This window comes from Thermobia domestica, chromosome 13, assembly GCF_964235325.1.
Source record: "Thermobia domestica chromosome 13, izTheDome1.hap1.1, whole genome shotgun sequence".
Lineage (NCBI taxonomy): Eukaryota > Metazoa > Arthropoda > Insecta > Zygentoma > Lepismatidae > Thermobia > Thermobia domestica.
The window spans coordinates 107,072,352-107,090,027 of record NC_137466.1 but is presented as its reverse complement, the minus strand read 5'-3'; the positions used below and the strand labels follow the sequence as shown (position 1 = coordinate 107,090,027).

The 17,676-nt window shown below is 33.1% G+C and overlaps 2 protein-coding genes across 2 annotated transcripts in view; one reads left to right on the top strand and one right to left on the bottom strand.

The window, feature by feature from the left end:
* LOC145668414 (prion-like-(Q/N-rich) domain-bearing protein 25) overlaps positions 1–17,676 on the bottom strand; it is a 193,123-nt gene that overhangs the window by 92,438 nt on the left and 83,009 nt on the right. The gene's annotated exons all lie outside the window — the stretch shown is intronic.
* Positions 14,797–17,676, top strand: part of LOC145668415 (trypsin-1-like) — a 174,925-nt gene continuing 172,045 nt past the window's right edge. Inside the window, exon 1 of the mRNA XM_081736227.1 lies at positions 14,797–15,429. The gene's annotated coding sequence lies outside the window, so the exon portion shown is untranslated. The remainder of the gene's footprint in view (positions 15,430–17,676) is intronic.

Genomic DNA, 17,676 nt, shown 5'->3' with positions numbered 1-17,676 from the left:
AGGAAAAATAAATATTAGAGCTTCTTCACAATCAGGCTTAGTGTATGAAATTAGATAAGGAATAAGTAAATTAATTATCTTTGAATATTGATTATATAATAACATTTTGTACTTTTCTCCTTTAGATACAATCTGTTTATGTAATTTCTCTTTTACATGCCTAACAGAATAAAATATTATTTATTTAAATTAAAGATGTATCTATCATTATCTCTGAGATTCTACATAACTGGCAGGTCTGACGCTTGCTACGATTCTAGAACACGGTAGACAAGACAAGGGATAATATGCTTTACTTAGTTTTTTCCTTCATTTTCGTATATTTATAGCAAGTTAAATATTCAATCATTCCTAAGATGAAACTCAAACGTAAGAGTCACAAACTTCGATGCTATGCAATACAGAACAAACTGAAGGTTTTTTTTCTTTTAAATTTTGCTACTGATTCCAATCCTAACCAACAGCAATAGATGAATCTAAACATTCGAAGAAACTACACGCCTTGTTTCGTGATAATCACGTTTCTTTTCTTTAACAGAAGTTACCATGTAACATGATCTTAAAATTCAGTTACTCAATGTTTTACGAAAACCCATTAAAGAAAAGTAATCATTAATATATTTTTATAAGATGGAGTATATTTAATCTCTCCTGTGTAAGATACGAGTATCAGTCCCCTTAGATTTTTGTAAATACCTATAAATTTGATCCTACATCTTCCAAATTAGTACAGGTAACTATCACTAAAGTTCACAATTGACTTTTTGAGAAGATGTGGCCCTAATTGATATATCACATGACTACCTTTCCATTTCAAAAATATTACATATTTCAAAATGGCGGATTTCAAGATGGAGGCAGGGTTCGTGATTTACTCTGCTCATTCTTCTGTTGCCAATATGTGAAAGTACTACGGTTTGCATTGTCTATCTTTCGCTATTTTTGCGATTCAACAGTTTATTTGATGTATTTCTACAACATAGCATAGTCCTTCTCCCACCAACTTGGAGGCCCTCACCATCCATTTCTTATGGCGCTCAGCTGCTATAACTTTGCACATACACATATTTTCACATCCTCTATCAGACACGCTATGTCTCATCCCGCAACTTCATTCACCCATTTGGACCCTTTACTTGTCAGTCCCTATCCTAACTGGTGGTCCATGGTCTCCAACCAATGTATGGGGTCAATGCCATTATTTACATCTTATAATTTATAAAACATATAAATAGTACCATGTCTTCCCTGTACAAATTTATTGTATGATGTTTACTTATGAAACAAATAAAGGTTTGTAATTTAATTGTTGTAGTATTGCTACCTACATCTTATCTACAATTACTACGCATATACCCCAATTTAAAAGAGTGTGATCCTTGCCTTAAAAATAAAGAGGGGTCCATAACTCTTAAAATAATTGGGGACCACCGTTCCAATTTAAATTTTTAAAAATTGAAAGTAACGCTGTAGTTTCAAACAGAATTTCATGCACACATGTCAGGGAACATATGTTTTAAAATGAGGGTGGAGAGGTTTCAGTCTTTCATTGACCCATTTTAAATACAAAAAGTAGAAATGTTTATGAAGACTCAGAAATATAGACGTAGTACTTAACTAAAATTTAATATTTTTTTTTAAAAAAAAAAAAGAAATTCATCTTGCAACATATTTTTATTTGTAGGAGAAGAGTAAGTTCACTCCACAATCTTAACTGATTTCATTAAAATCGAAGCGATGCTGATAATTGGGTAGCTCTAGAAATAACTTTTACCATGTAGCACCAAAATCGAATAATTCTATGAAATTATTCCTGGAACACACACACACACACACACACACACACACATACACATATATATATATATATATATATATATATATATATATATATATATATATATATATATATATATATATATCGGATGCTAATGAACTATACCGACAAACTGTAAGAGGTGATTCCTCACATCAAAATAAGAGAAAAAGTAGGCAGGAGGTAAGCCTTTTCCATACTTTGGTGGAAACTCTTCTTAGTTTCTGGGGGGTCGGATATTTTTTTATTTGGAAATTCTAAATTAGAGACCACACCATCCTTCCGGTACTGCTGGAGTCTCCAAGGTTTCGGGCGGACACAGCGCGAAGTGAAATTTCCATAAAGCCACTGTCTTTGTGGAAATTTCGCTCTGGACACAGACTAGCTCGTTGGCTTGGAGATATTTATCTTAGGGTATGTTTTTAGTAGGCCATACCTTTTTAGGCATATGAAAATATATTTGGCTATGGATTGTTGTATGTCTAAATTCGACCACTTATATTTGCAGTTTTAATGCCCTAGATTATTCCTTTGGCGCCGCTTTTTCTTTCTCTTCTATGTCTATCCCTCTATTCTCTTCTTCAGGATTTTTTTTTAAAAATTAACCTTCCCCCAGTTTTGAACTTGACATATATCAATCATTCAACATATATCATTTGAACTTAACTTACCAGCTGAGATGTCGCGAAACACGATTCATGGAGGTATTCGTTGATGTGGGAGGTCGAGGGAACGTTTTCCATCATTTTTTTTGACCCACTGCAATAGTGTGCAATGGCTCAATACACTACACAATTTTATCTTTTTCATATTTCGTTCAGAATTTTCTACAGATTGTTAGTCATTTTCTACTTTTGTTCCATTTATAACCATAGTTGTATTAGGCTCAGAAATAATGTTAATATTTTAAAACCATATATTTATATATATCTATATATATATATATATATATATATATATATATATATATATATATATATATATATATATATATATATATATATATATATATATATATATATATATATATATTATGTGCTTACGTGCCTGCCATGCTAGTTAGATGTCTCCCAGTTTAAATAAAGTATTTCAGAATACTAATTTTATCATTATATGCGGGTAATTAGTCCAATTTGTATATATGCGATATGTCGGATGTTTTCTTATCTAAAGTGTTGCAACCTACAAATTCAATTTGTGGGAGTTATTAATTTGAAAGATTAAAAAATTATTGAATATATATATATATATATATATATTGAGATATGAGTATGTGTAGAATATGAATATAATATTGAAATAAAATGTATAATATTGAATTGAGTAGATAAATATGTATAAAGGGTCTTATTACCTATCCCGAACGGTTCTTGGTTGCCATAGTTGCGAAATATCCGATAAATATATAAAATGGAAAAGTTGTAAAATACCGCCGCATAACAACTAACATCGTTTGTAATATACTAACTGCAAGTAGCATGAGATTTACGCACGCCATCGTAACCTTAATATGTCCTTAAATCAACTCTCAAGTTAGTGAATGGAAATCCTTCTGTAGAACTACATTTCGATTACCATCCCTCCCATACAAATCCGCAAACATCACTAGTGTTTTCACCTTAGTAGCAGTTTTTACAAAAAAAAAAAAAAAAAAAAAAAAGAAAAAAGAAAAAAAGAAAAAAAGAAAGAAAGAAAGAAAAAAGAATGTCCTTGTGAACTTGTGAAGAATGCCCTTGGAAAATTCTCGTGCATGCATATACATAGTGCCAATCTAACGAAAAAACGAAAAATGTGCGTAACTAGTAATACAAAGCGATATTTTTTAAAACGATAGTGCAGCGTTTCCCAACCGGTGTGCCGCGGCACACTGGTGTGCCGTGAATGGTCCGCTGGTGTGCCGCGAGGAATCGAAACAAAATTATTAATTTTAGAGCAATCAAAATGCAAAAGGTAGGGGAAAATGTATATTTGTATTTCATATTATTATGAATCTCTACTATGAATCTACAATTTTAAGTTTTATACCAGGTTACTCTTCTGTAATTTCTAATATTGAAAAAAATAGTTATCATTGTTATGACCATTATTGCTTCTTTATTATTGCAGACTATTTCGTAACTTGAAAATTATAAATATCATTCAATCCTTTCGACAAATTACCTACATTTGTGTTTTAAGAGTAAAAGAGATTTGTTTGTTCGTTCGTTATTTAGTGATCTTCCTTCTTAGTAAAAGGTTGGATACAGTTTTTAAAAAGAAAGATTATTTTTAAAAACCTGAGTCCAATATTTCATTGCAATAGTTTTCTATTTTTAAATTAGAATGTAAAACAAGCATAATGATTTACCGCGGGGAAAAACCAATGATAGAGCTTTCTTCTCTGTAAGAAGGAGATCAATAATCACAGAAAAATACCACTGGTTTTATATTTACAAATAATAATATCTATAAGTGTGCCGCGAGAATCCGAGTAACATCCGTAGTGTGCCGCAAGTTGAAAAAGGTTGGGAAACGCTGCGATAGTGAGTATGATAGTAAGCAAATGACAGAAAACGTAACATAGTCATAGTGATACAAGTGACGAAACTTTGATGTCTTAACCCCCGAAATGGGAGAACTGTATTTATGAATACTTTTATAAACCGAATATGTGTTGATTATGATTAAGATATATACATCATCATGAGCGAATAAAAGAAATGCAAAAAGTGAAACGTGACGACACCAGAAAGGGTGCTTCGACAATATTCATGATATTATAACTAATCTGAAAGTACGAGAAAGGACTCGTTTTAATTACTTTCAAAATACTTATAAATGATATAAAGACTCATTATTCTCCTTCATTTTAATTTTTTTCCTTTCCATTCAGCATTTTGTATATTAAACTTATTCACGAATCTATATCATTTTTACCAAAAGTTAAATAAAATATACTTTTTTCTTTCTTTTAAGCTGTCTGTTAATATGTATACTATTACAGTACTAGTATTCAACTTCATGTATAAATTGATACATTAATATGTACACTTATTGCATGTTTATAAAATGATGTGTCTTAATTTCTCAATAAATGTAATAAACGTTCACCAAATTGTAGTTAGATGGTTTCTCTTAAAACTATTGTTATTTATGTTAATACGCTGTCCTGTATGTATGTGAGTGTGTGTGAATGAATGGTAATTTTAGTCTTAAGCGGTAGCTTTAATATTGATTTACTGTGATGATGTTCATAATAAGAGTATAATAGTACAATAATATGTATTAGTGTATGACGAAGGTTATGAAAGATAACCGATTCTAGAGTAATTTACATTGGCTTTAGAAGGAAAGCCAAAATAACAGGATGAGCCTGAATAACGATAGTTCTTGCCAGAAATTTCAAAATATGTATTTGTGGAATATATGCATTTTGATTTTTTCTTGGCTGATTGAAATGCGCGTTCGATCTTCATTATTGAATTCAAATACTGAATACAATTTGTTAACGTTTCGAAATAATAGAGAAACAATTAAATTAAAACTTCTCGATCTGGGCTGGATTAGGGCAACTCCCACTTGTGCAGTTGCCTGGATCCAGGTCGGGATAGTATGAGGGAACATGTGTCTTTTCGGGATCACTTCAGAATTGATTCTCAAGTAATAATCTTCGAATATGAATCACCTTTTAATAACTATACTAGTTTCTTTACCATATTTACATAATTATCCAGTAACCATTTATCCCAAGTTTCTCCCTTTCTTCTTTCTCTTTTCCTCCTTTGTCCTACCTTCTCTTATTTCTCACTTTTTCCTTCCTCTTTCTAATAAAACTGAAGAGGGGTCGTGACTGGGAGCTGTCGCTATTGACATGGTCATATTTTTTTCTTCGGAAGTCCGATACGAATTGGTTAGTCCTAAAACATGCACAAAGCAATTCCAAAATTCATTAATTTATTTTAATTTCATGTTTTGACTACCTTATTAAATTACAAGACTTTATTTAATTCGAAAGTATAGCGACTCCCCGTTCCCACTCACGATTTTTTATTTCTCTTCAAGACTTATCGTTTGCCTACTTTGGACCAATCATAAAGTCAGAGCATATCTCAAAGTTCGGTTGAAGGCATGTCTGGGAATTTCACGCTGCAGGGATTAATCTGTATACCCATTGAACATTTATGAAATATGCATTTTTGGACTGCGTATATATAACTTCCTTTACGCTGATAAGGACCATCATCCACAGTTTCCCAAATTCGAAATAGGGCCTCTTCAAATTTGGCTTTTTCGCGATTTCGGACAGCCCTAGCTCTGAAACTATGCACTTTTCGCCATATGTCCATATGAACTTTTCCTCAAATTTTTATGTGAGGAATCACCTCTTACAGTTTGTCAGTATAGTTCATTAACACTTCATATATATTAGAGATGGCCAATTCCGGAATTTTTGCTTTCCGGAATCCGGAAAGTAAAATCGGAAAATTCCGGAACTCGGAAAAAATATTTTCCGTTTTGTAATCCTAAGAATTTCGTTCAAATGCAAACGAACAAATTTCCTTTTTTTAATCCTAAGAATGTATGATGCAAATTAAGCTGAAACTTACATCCTAAAGTATACACTACTCAATGTTTCCATGGTTAATGAAATGTACCCCAAAAGTATGATGCACTCCTAATATTTAGTTTTTGTTTTACTTTGTTATTGTCCATAGATAAGACATATATCACACCGAGATAAGCAAAATGACATAATGAAGATAAGTTATCATACGTAGTTTTCGAGAAAATCGTGAGAGACGAATTTTTATGAATTTAAAATATGCGTGGCTTGTTACCAATGTAATGCAATTGATAGCTTTTATGCTGGAATAGTCTTTATTATTATTATTATTATTATTATTATTATTATTATTATTATTATTATTATTATTATTATTATTATTAGTAGTAGTAGTAGTAGTAGTAGTAGTAGTAGTAGTAGTAGTAGTAGTAGTAATAGTAGTTTATATACTTTAAAACAAAAATATAAACCGTTAAGTAGTAGATTTTATCTATGGTTTTTGATATCTTCTAACAGTAATACACATACTACTTGTAAATACGGAATGACAATCAAGGACAAGGGCAGCATATTAATAAAAGGAATACTTTGCAGACTAGCAATAAGTAACAGATAAACAATAGTTGCAAAAAAGCAACTAACTTGGGCACGTCAGGCAGCACATCCACATTGCGCATTATGTTCGCGAGAATTGAGGGACGCATTGAGACTAACAAAGAGCGTGGTGTTATCATGTTCGTTTGGCTATTTTTAATAAGGTGAGCCTGATGTATAAAGTTGTTAAAGTCATATTATTACTCCAAGAGCTATACGATGAAGGCATTAACGTTAATATTAATGGCACTAATGAGCACTCACATTGCTACAGTTACTAACGGTTAACCTCATTTTTGAGATTATTTTTAGACGTGGGCTTGTTGGCATGGAGTGAGAAGACCTATACTCATTATTTAAAAAGCACACGTTATCGTGGAGTACTAACGATTTGATTCACTATCGAACACTAACGTAGCACTAGCGAAGTGTAAAGTCGAAATTGGGGTCTGACGTGAGTGGCTTGTTAACTTCATGGACATTATATTTTCCTTATTCATACAAGGTTTATATCACCCAAGGCAAACATGAAATTCGGCGCCCCCTAATTTATATGTACATCTATCTATATATTGCCCTTTTAGGCGCCCCTCCGACCACACGCCCGGGGCACGTTCCTTTCCCCTTGGTAGCGGCCTGTATTCATATATATATATATATATATATATATATATATATATATATATATATATATATATATATATATATATATATATATATATATATATTTGAAAAAAGTCCTGACTGACTGACTGACTGAGAATTTTCAGCCCAAACAACTTAAGCTAGAAACTTGAAATTTGAACAAGACATACAGTAGCACCACTAGAAAAGGAATTTTGGAGTTTCGACAGGGCAGTAGCAGAAGAGGGATGGTAATTACTTTTTTAAAAATGTCATATTAGTGTTATCCGCAAAACGAGACGAGAAAAAGTTTTATTCTCTCGTCTCATTATTTGGTAAAAGTCTCGCCTCGATTCCCAAACGGTTCTCTCTCGTCTTAAATCAATTCTGGGCAAGCCTTTTCGTCTCCCTTCGAAAATTTCTCATATGCGTCGTAAATGTATATACAAGAGACTGCCGACTACCCGGTCTAATGTAACAGAAAGGTAAGCCGGATAACAAAAATGGAGGGTACATTGGAGTACTATGATTAGTACTATAATTGTTGCTCCACACACACACACCATTAAAAACACACTTTTTACATCAAATTCCGTCTTATTATTATTACATGAATACTTCCTACAGAGAAGTAATTTATAAATATTTGTTAATATTGTAGCATACGTTTAAACGGTATTACACGAAAAGAAAGTCAAAACGAATAAAAGTAGTGTACACATTTTAAAATAAATTTAATAATGTCTAATTTAGTTGCAGAAAACATTTAAAAGAATGTAAATCATGAGTTTTCAACTTTTGCACTGGCATACTGCCGTAAGTAGTACGGATTACACTTAGGGCCTCGCGTTCAAAATTAACTAGGCCTAAAAGAGTCAAAATATATAGTTTTCACTTTTTGAAAATGTTCTTGATCGATGAGTGTTTCCTCTCGGCACAGTCACGTTATTATGAAAGCGTTTCAAGTTTAGATTGTTTACAAAATATTTCTCATTTTATTACGGAGTCTCTTTCTTTTTCTGTCTCTTAACTAGGCCGGATAGTGCAGAGTCTACTGTACTTAACTTTTGGAAATAACTCAAACAGTAGTCTATCTGGAATAATTTATTAATAGGACAAGTGGCGGCTCATTTCTGAACCCAGCATGATATGCACAGAATGAAGTAGCAATTTGCTTTGAAGCTATCTGGATACAATATTCTGATGGACTATAGAATATCTTCGTGTCCTATTCCCTTGGTTTGCACAAAATTAATTTAGGAATTCGGGAACTTTTATTTTGACACATATCAGTGATAATAAAATACACTTTGGCCCCGCGCGGCGTAGTCGCTAATAATCTCGTCTTTGGTGTGAGCTAGTAGCTGTTCCGGAACTCGATTCCCAGTGGGGACTCTCGGTCGAATAGTGTAACAGCTTTTTCAGGTCAACCATTTTGAATGAGGTTTTTCCTGACTTTCACTCATTCAGACTAGGGAAATGCCGGGATGGTACCTAACATGCAGGTCCCAGACCGATTTCTTTCTTCCCTTCCCCGGCGGATAGTGTGCTCACCGAGGGACGTCATCCTCATAATTGACGGGGTAAATGGTCATAGATGCCGACAGCTCAGAAATCTAATCCCTAATCTCTAATAAAATATACTGGTTGTATCCCTTGTTAATATCGTCTGAAAGCTTATGTTCAACAGATTGTAGAAATATATGTCATAGGAAATATATATGTGTATTCATCTATTTTTATGCCTGAGACGATAGGAAGCCAAAATATTATACAATTTTCCAAACTCTAATGCAGCGTAACTATTTAAATTTGGTCGGAGAGGATCCAAAACAAATTGAGACATTAATGAAAGTGAGATATAAATCATGGTAATGTAAGTGAACATACAATAGAAAGTTGGTTCTAAAAAGTCTGTTGTACTCTTGAAGAATAAGGAAGATCACTTACGTTGTTCGATTCTTGGACACTATGAATTGAAGCTGATTCCCAAAGCAGTTCTGCGGAAAACGACAACACGAGAAGTTGTAAAGAAACTACGCGTTGATCATTCGATTGTAGTGTGGCATTTTGAGAAACTAAAAAAGGTGAAAAGAATGAATTGATCAAGAACCAAAGAAATATATGATTTATATCTGCTTTACATTGCTGCTACTTATGAGCGACGAAAGCGATACATTTTTCGAACGTATTCACACAGGCAAGAAAAACTAAATATTGTACGGTAAGCGACATCTCCTATCCATGTTTTAAGTTATGTGACTAGTCAATCTTCACCTCGGTGTTGTCAAACTTCAGCATATATCAATAGATATAGTAAGTCACAACTAGGCTTAAACAATGCATACGCATCAAACCTACACTACTTGACTCATAACAGGTCAAGTAATAGAACCTATACTACTTGGCTTGTGTTTTAATACCATCCATCAACTGTAGTCTCTTTCGCAGCTCCCTGTTTCTCCTGCCACCATATGTACTAGCACGTTCTTCATGACGCACTTCCTTTCAAGGTAATGTACCAACCAGATTCTCTTCCTCGTTTCTATTACACCTAAAATTGATCTTTTCTTTCCTACTATTTCTAATACTTTCTCATTTGTTTCCCGTTTGACCGAACTAATTCTCTACCTAGGTACATTCTTTACCAAGCACACATTTTTTAAAGCGGAAAATTCCCTAAATACCTAAACTCACTATTTTTTACAGATGCACAAATTGGGTGCAATTCTATTTACATGAATATTATATATATATCGATTACAGGAAACCATTTCTCGCTATCTATTACCATATTTACTGTATAGTGATTAACTTTAAAATCGGAAGTTGTTGATTTGTACCGCTTCCGGTTTGAATATTCCATTCATCAGGGAACTCGATTCTTAACTACTGACTCTGTACATCGTGGCCAAAATTGATGGTGATCCATCAGATTGTTCTTGTGACTTTTTGTTTCCCTGACGCACAGAATGAATATAGGGCCATAGAGTTATGGTAAACTAAATTCATTAATGAGTGATGATGGAAGAAATACAAGAAAAAAACAAAAGAACCACGGGAAAATTTGCAAACACAATATTAACCATCGAAAACCACATGACCTGAGTTAGAATACCATAGATGAAAACTCTACCACTGAGTCATCAATCACACGCTTATTAGTTTTATTAATTATTGTATTAATATGAATTAATGAATACCTCCTTATGTTAATTATTGAGCAATTACATTGTACATATCATAAAGTCAAAAATTATAAATTTGTATTTACTGTACGTAGGTATGTTCACAATAAGCAAATGTTATCAGAATGGTTGTGCAAAGTTTGCTTTGAAGCTTTCCTTCACTGCCTTTCATCTGGTTAGAAAGTAGTTTGCAGTGCTTTGGAACAGCTAAAGGTGAGAAAGCGATTATGTTTCACACATACTGGCGCCCTTTTTGTGTGTGAAAATAGCACCTTCCTCATAAAGCAGTGAATAACTGAAGTAGCAATTCTCTGCCTCAGTGATAAGACGAACTACATGGAACTAATACAAGTTACAGTATATACTCACTGTTTTTTTATAACAGCTACTAGCTACGGATGGCCAATTCCAGAATTTTTACTTTCCGAAATCCGGACAGTAAAATCGGATTTTTTCCGAAATCCGGATTTTTTCCGAAATGCAGATTTTTTTCCGAATTCCGAAATCAGGAAAACAAAATTTCCGATTCCGGAAAACAAATTTTCCGGAATCAGGAAAATTTTGGCCAGCCCTTATATATATATATTGACAACCCAGCCACTCAATGCCTAGTTGGGGATGCAATTTTGAGTGCAACTGGATGCCTTCCACTCACCATCTAGAATGAGTGGGATAAAACTAATATTCATTTGCGAGAGGTTTCTTAATGGGGATAAAATCAAATAAGAATACGTTAACTTCATTAATTTGATATCACTGTATTTCTCAAAATTATGATTTTACTGTAAGATTTCGTAAAGCATTTACTGACGGATATTAGGAACGATTTGCCAGACGAGCATAGCAACGGTCGAGTATTGAGCTTTTGAGCCCTGAGTCGGTGTAACACATACCTGGAAAATCTGGTGTTGTTCCAACGATGATCTGGCGTCGAACCTGGCTCCTCTATGATGATACTCCTGACTGTTGAATTACGAGGACGAGCATTGAGGTATGAATCTTCTCAATAGCTACTCTGGATGTGACGTTCTGCGTTGTTAAGAATGATGTCGTTTACGAAGTATTTCCTTTCGCTGTCATCGGGCTGTCTGGCGACTATAAACTTAGTTCTCCAAGAACTCGATTAAATCGGTATTCAAAGACTGATCTCTAAGACTCGATCACTCGGACTCCATCAAAGACTCGATCAAAACTCCATCGAAGACTCGATCAAAACTCCTTCAAAGACTCGATCCTGAACCTCTCTCATCCTCTGGTTTTGTTGAGCTTGGCCCAACCTCCGTCGTCTGCTTGTCGTCTGCTTGTGGCACGTGCGACCCCTTTTCACATGGAAAGACAAATTCCTTCCATGTGTCAAGACTCAAAAACTGCAACTCTCGACACACTCTGTTTTCTCGATTCTAAGCAATTTCCGCATATCCGTGATTTCGTGAAATTCGTGAAATCTTACAGATTCTCTTTGTACAATGTATAGAATCTGGCTAATGCGAGGATAGACGCATTGTCTACATTTCCTTCCTACATTGCCAGACTCTCAACGAAGACATTCTTATTCACATTTATTTACAACAGACTGCTGACACTGGAATTAACAACATTGTGCAGCTTGCATTATATTTCATACACAACATTTAATTACCTTAACCTTAATAGATGATTTATACCGTAAACATTAAAACAAAATTAAAATATACAAAATAATTTACTCGAAAAACGAGTGTTGCCACATGGCCCCCCTTAAAATCTTGGTTGCTTCGCAAATCAAGGTAGACCTCGTAAGAGGGCAATTTTCCATGAACACCCTGTATAATATACAAAATAAATAAATAGTAAACATAAATATAAATTTGAAATTAAATAAAACATGTATAATTGTGCAAAATAGTTATATAGACAATAATTGATATTCCTTCACCTAAACTATTAATAATATATATATATTTCAATCTTTAATCATTTACTTAGTTCCTATATTTATAGAATACAAAACTTCAAAATGTAATCTGGCAAAGTATATGCTCACGACATCTAGTGAGTTTTCAATGAATTACTTGCTCATCACATTTGCACAAGAGTGCTTGTGCAAAATTATACATATGTTCATTTACAAGTACTCTTTTTAATCTCTCTTCGCAACAGCGCTTTTAGAGTTTCATATTACCAAATTTTCCACTACTCTTTCTGTCCATACGTGGCAACTGACGAATTTATTGGCCGTATTAGTACTGGTTAATCATTATTTATTTCCACTGCTTATTAGATTGGAAATCTAAAACAAAAACTTGTAACATAGTATTAAAACATAGTAGGCTGATATTTTTACGTAGCACTGTAAAAAAAACTGAAAATATATTTTTTTTATTTTCATCCTAAAATTCAACCACAGATATTTTAGAGTTGACGGAAATAAAATATTGCTGCAGGGCGTTGGATATACTGCTGAAAGTTCCAACTTGGTAACTGCTGGTTCATCATTTTTCGACCAAGGTTAATCTTACTTCCGCTCCAGCAGCTCTGTTTGCGCGTCACTCTTGTACGGATAACACTGGATGTTAATATTCACTACCAAATATTTCGTTATTTGTATTAAAACACTGTGTTTTTATAGCACAATTACATCGCATGGATAAAAACTCACATTTCATGTTTTTCGGGCACTCGGTTTTCCCGTGTTTGTCGGAATTTCCAAGAAAAACGTCGGTTTTCGTGGTTTCATAGTGTCCCATTTAAGTATTAGTCTGTTTCTCACCTTCTGTAGTGATGTTGTACAAGTGTGTGTTTTCCCACTCAGTTTCAGTGCTCTTACTACAATCTGCTTTACTACGATCTGGCAAATTTTTACAAATAGTGATATCAGTGCTTTGTGGCATAGTTTTAAGTGTTGATTTGCTCTTATTTAAAATTGAGGTGTAGAGTGGTGAAACTTGTGAAAGTGCGTAAGTCTCTGACTCATCTCTACCACTTACTTCTAAATCTATGTTTGATCTTACATTATTTTTACTATTTCTTACACTATTTTCGTATTTTCTCTCTAACTTATTTAATCTTATCAAAATATAACATGTGATAATTACTATTACAACTAATACACTTCCTAAAACTAACGCTGATATTAATAATAATATTGTATTGATGTCAATTTCCTTCGTTTTCGGATATTATCTGAAATAGACGAGAAATAGATAAAGTCGGGATTGGCCTACTTAAAATTCGTAGAAAATTACATTTATTATAGTTAATTAAATAATTAATATTCCTATCTTGTGTCTGCTTACACTTTTTTGCGTCCTAAAATTCGCATATTTTTGAAGCAGTCTCATTTTGTTCTCTCTGTGTCGAGCACACTTGCTACTTTCTCAGTAATTCTCGTGCATGACTGTTAAAACTTTAACTATGTGTGAAATCCTTCTAACCATAACTCGGAGACTATGTTTCACACTTAAAAACTCGTGTTTTTACTCTTTTTCTATCATAAATATAGCACTAAATTACACTCGCTATATCTCTCTATATTTAAGCTTTTATTACTTATTTTATACGTATTTATGTAGTTTAGACTTTATTTTAATCATCTACGTGGTTAAATATCATTAATTTTATTAAATACTAATTTTTCTATAATTTTAAAAATATATTTCATAGCTTTACGCTCGAACTGAGCTTTACGCGAAGCCTACCAGGTTTTCTGCGTGGCGGGATAGACACTGATTAATTCGTGTTCGTTCGAGTTCACTCGGAACCGTTCGTATTTCGTCTGCAGTGTTCCCTGAGACCTGGAGTGGAGACTAACCTAGCCTCTCACAGGGTCTTGTCTGTACTCTCTCGCGCGGGTCTCTTGTTCACATTCTTACCTCTTGCTGCTCAGAACGTCCACAAAATGTTTGACGCAAATCCATACTGAATAATATATGAGCATTGCTCGTAGCGTTTGCAAATTACATTCCACAATAAAATAAATAATGCTATTGATTGTTTTCAATCAATATTGATTGATTATTACTAATTATAATAAAATATATTATTTTCTTTTCTTTTCTTTTCTAAAACTTACAAAAATTTTCGGACTTTAAACATAATGAGTAAATATGTTATTACTACATAAACTAAACATTCTTCAATACTTTTTGTGAACTATTTCTAGCTTTATCTATGCTTATTTGCATATTTTAACCCCTTAATTTAACATATACATACTACATAAAATTCATTATTCATTATTTTATAGAAACACTTGTAGTAATTATGCATATATATTATCTACTACCACCATAGTAGTAACCTATTACTATTTTGTCTATTCTTATCTATTATTAACTATTTCTATTGTTATTATTACTAATATTCTTACTTTCTACATTTATTTTCCTTATCCCTTCTTGAATGTTTGAATGTTTTTGACTTTATCTATCCTTGTTTGATGTTACTATCCTAGATTCATCTAGGTTATCTATTCTCATCTATTTCCTATCCTTACTTCACAATTTTTCCTTCATTTCTTTCACACTTAATACGGAAATGGGACATCGTTTGGTACCGTATTACAATACAACCTATTCGGTTTGGGTAGTATGACCTATTATGGACTATCACAGACTATAGACTTTGTTTACTTGACTTTATACCTTCATTTGGTGATAGTGTTTACTATTCGTGATGGCTGTTTGGTGAGTATGGAATGCATGATTTGTATATACTTTTGACACATTTACATGTTTGTTTACATCCGACTTCATCGTTGTTTTTTTTTCAAAATTACCAATACTTAATTCTATTGTTTACAACGTGGTTTACAACCTTTTCTAGACTTTTTCCGTTCTAGTGCACGGAATATTCAAACATTTTATACTATATGACATTAAATGATTTTATTATTATTATTGTTATTATTATTATTATGATTATTATGGTTCATTATTTTCTACTTTATATTTTCTTATCGATTTATACAATCTGCAGTACAACGCTATTAATGCAATGACTGAAACAACTAATACTAATATGATGGCTGCTATTACATACATCATGTAATTTGTTCTGATTATTAATAGTGGTACAGTAGTATCCACTTTCAGTTTTAATAAATTTTCCGCTAGATTATTAAGTTCCTCGTGGTGTATACTAAAATTTAATTGCTTGAGCGTCCAATTTCCTATCAAACTTAGATGTTTATTATTTACGCTTATTACTTTCCTTGTTGGAATCGCCAATTCTCCAAAAATTAGGTTATCAAATGAACTGTAATCAATGAAGTACGAACAATTATTCCCAAAATTTACCTTCGTCGATGTAACTTCGTGATGTTTTCCTAGCTTAGTTACATATCCTTCTACCAATGATGAGTATAATACTCCAACATGAGTATATTTGTACACTACCTTGCCTAGGTATTTCTCCGTTTGTTGTTCGCAACCACTTAGCGATCCATTGAAAACAATGTTGTTCAAGCACTTAGCTGCATCATCTAATGATATCTGCTCGCAAAAATACAAGAAACTCTTGAATTCGCATTTCGATCGATCTAACGTGTGATATATTCCATTAGCTAAGTATACCACTTCCGGTAACTTGTAATATGTTCGAAAATTGTTCGTTAGGAAACCCATTGAAATTACATTAAACATCTTTGATACAGTATTTTCATAAACAATAGGCGTTTTTAGTAATAAGTCGATGTTGTTTTCATTTTTACTGATTCCTTTTCAGTCTCGAATAAAAGTCTGTAATTAGTAAAACCTAATATTAATTTTCTTGTTGCTATTCATTTATTTATTTATTTGTGTTTTAACCCACTGTCAACAATTTATTTATTCCTATGTATTATATTTTATTTTACTTTCTAGGTGTCAACTGATTTTACTTTTAATTTAATTTCACATTCCATACATTTATTATTTATTCAAAACTCTAGTAACTACAATTCAAAAAGTGTCTATCGATTCTGGAAATTTCCTGATGGAGATTAGCATTTCCTCCAATCTCGGGTTTAGGGTTTGGTTGAGAAAGTGCCCCCTTTCTGACACTTCATCGGTAGAACCAATTTGTACCATAGTTACATTAGACCCTATGTTAAATATTTTTTTTTAATTTTTTTTCACCAAATTTAAATTTATTCATCGCCATCCGATGTTTGATCTGTATCACCAAACTTTTCACCATTTTTACTATCTACAAATAATTTTAATCGTCTTAAGTCTATAGTGTCACTCTTCACCCTTTTTAATTTCATACAGCACTTTGTATGAATTATTGTTTATTTTGTACACAATTACCCCTTTTGTATTGTAACGGTTTCCAAAGCATGCCGGCAAACCTGCTCTTGGCATTTCCCTAATTAAAACTTTTTGACCGATCTCAAAACTCGGTTGGTCAAACTTTTTCTCTATTTGCTTCTTCTGAGATCTAAATCTTCTCTGCAAATTTTTATACGCCAGTTGTCGTGCTTCTTTTATGCTCTGAAGTCTCACCTCATTGTCGACGTACTCGCAAGGAATGTCTAGGTCCTGCTCAAGAAACGTTCTTGGTTCGACTCCATGCAGTAGATAGTACGGCGAAAAAACAGTACCATCATGCACTTGCGTATTAATAGTAAATATCAAACTTGATAATATCTCATCCCAGTTTGAAAAATCTTTATCAATGTAATGCTTCATTACTTGCTGTAATGAGCCAATGGCCCTCTCTGCGCTTCCTATCGAATAATGGGCGCTTGTATTCGCAAAATGCAATTGCATTCCAAATTTCTCTGACATTTCCTCCAAGATTTTGCTGCGATGAGATGACATCCTATCCAGATGGAGCTGAGATGGTACCCCATGTTTCGTAATAAGATCTTCGAATATTACCTGCGCAACGATCTCTGCCGTTACTGCGGGTACCGCTCTGGCAATAACAAATCTAGTGTCATTATCTAC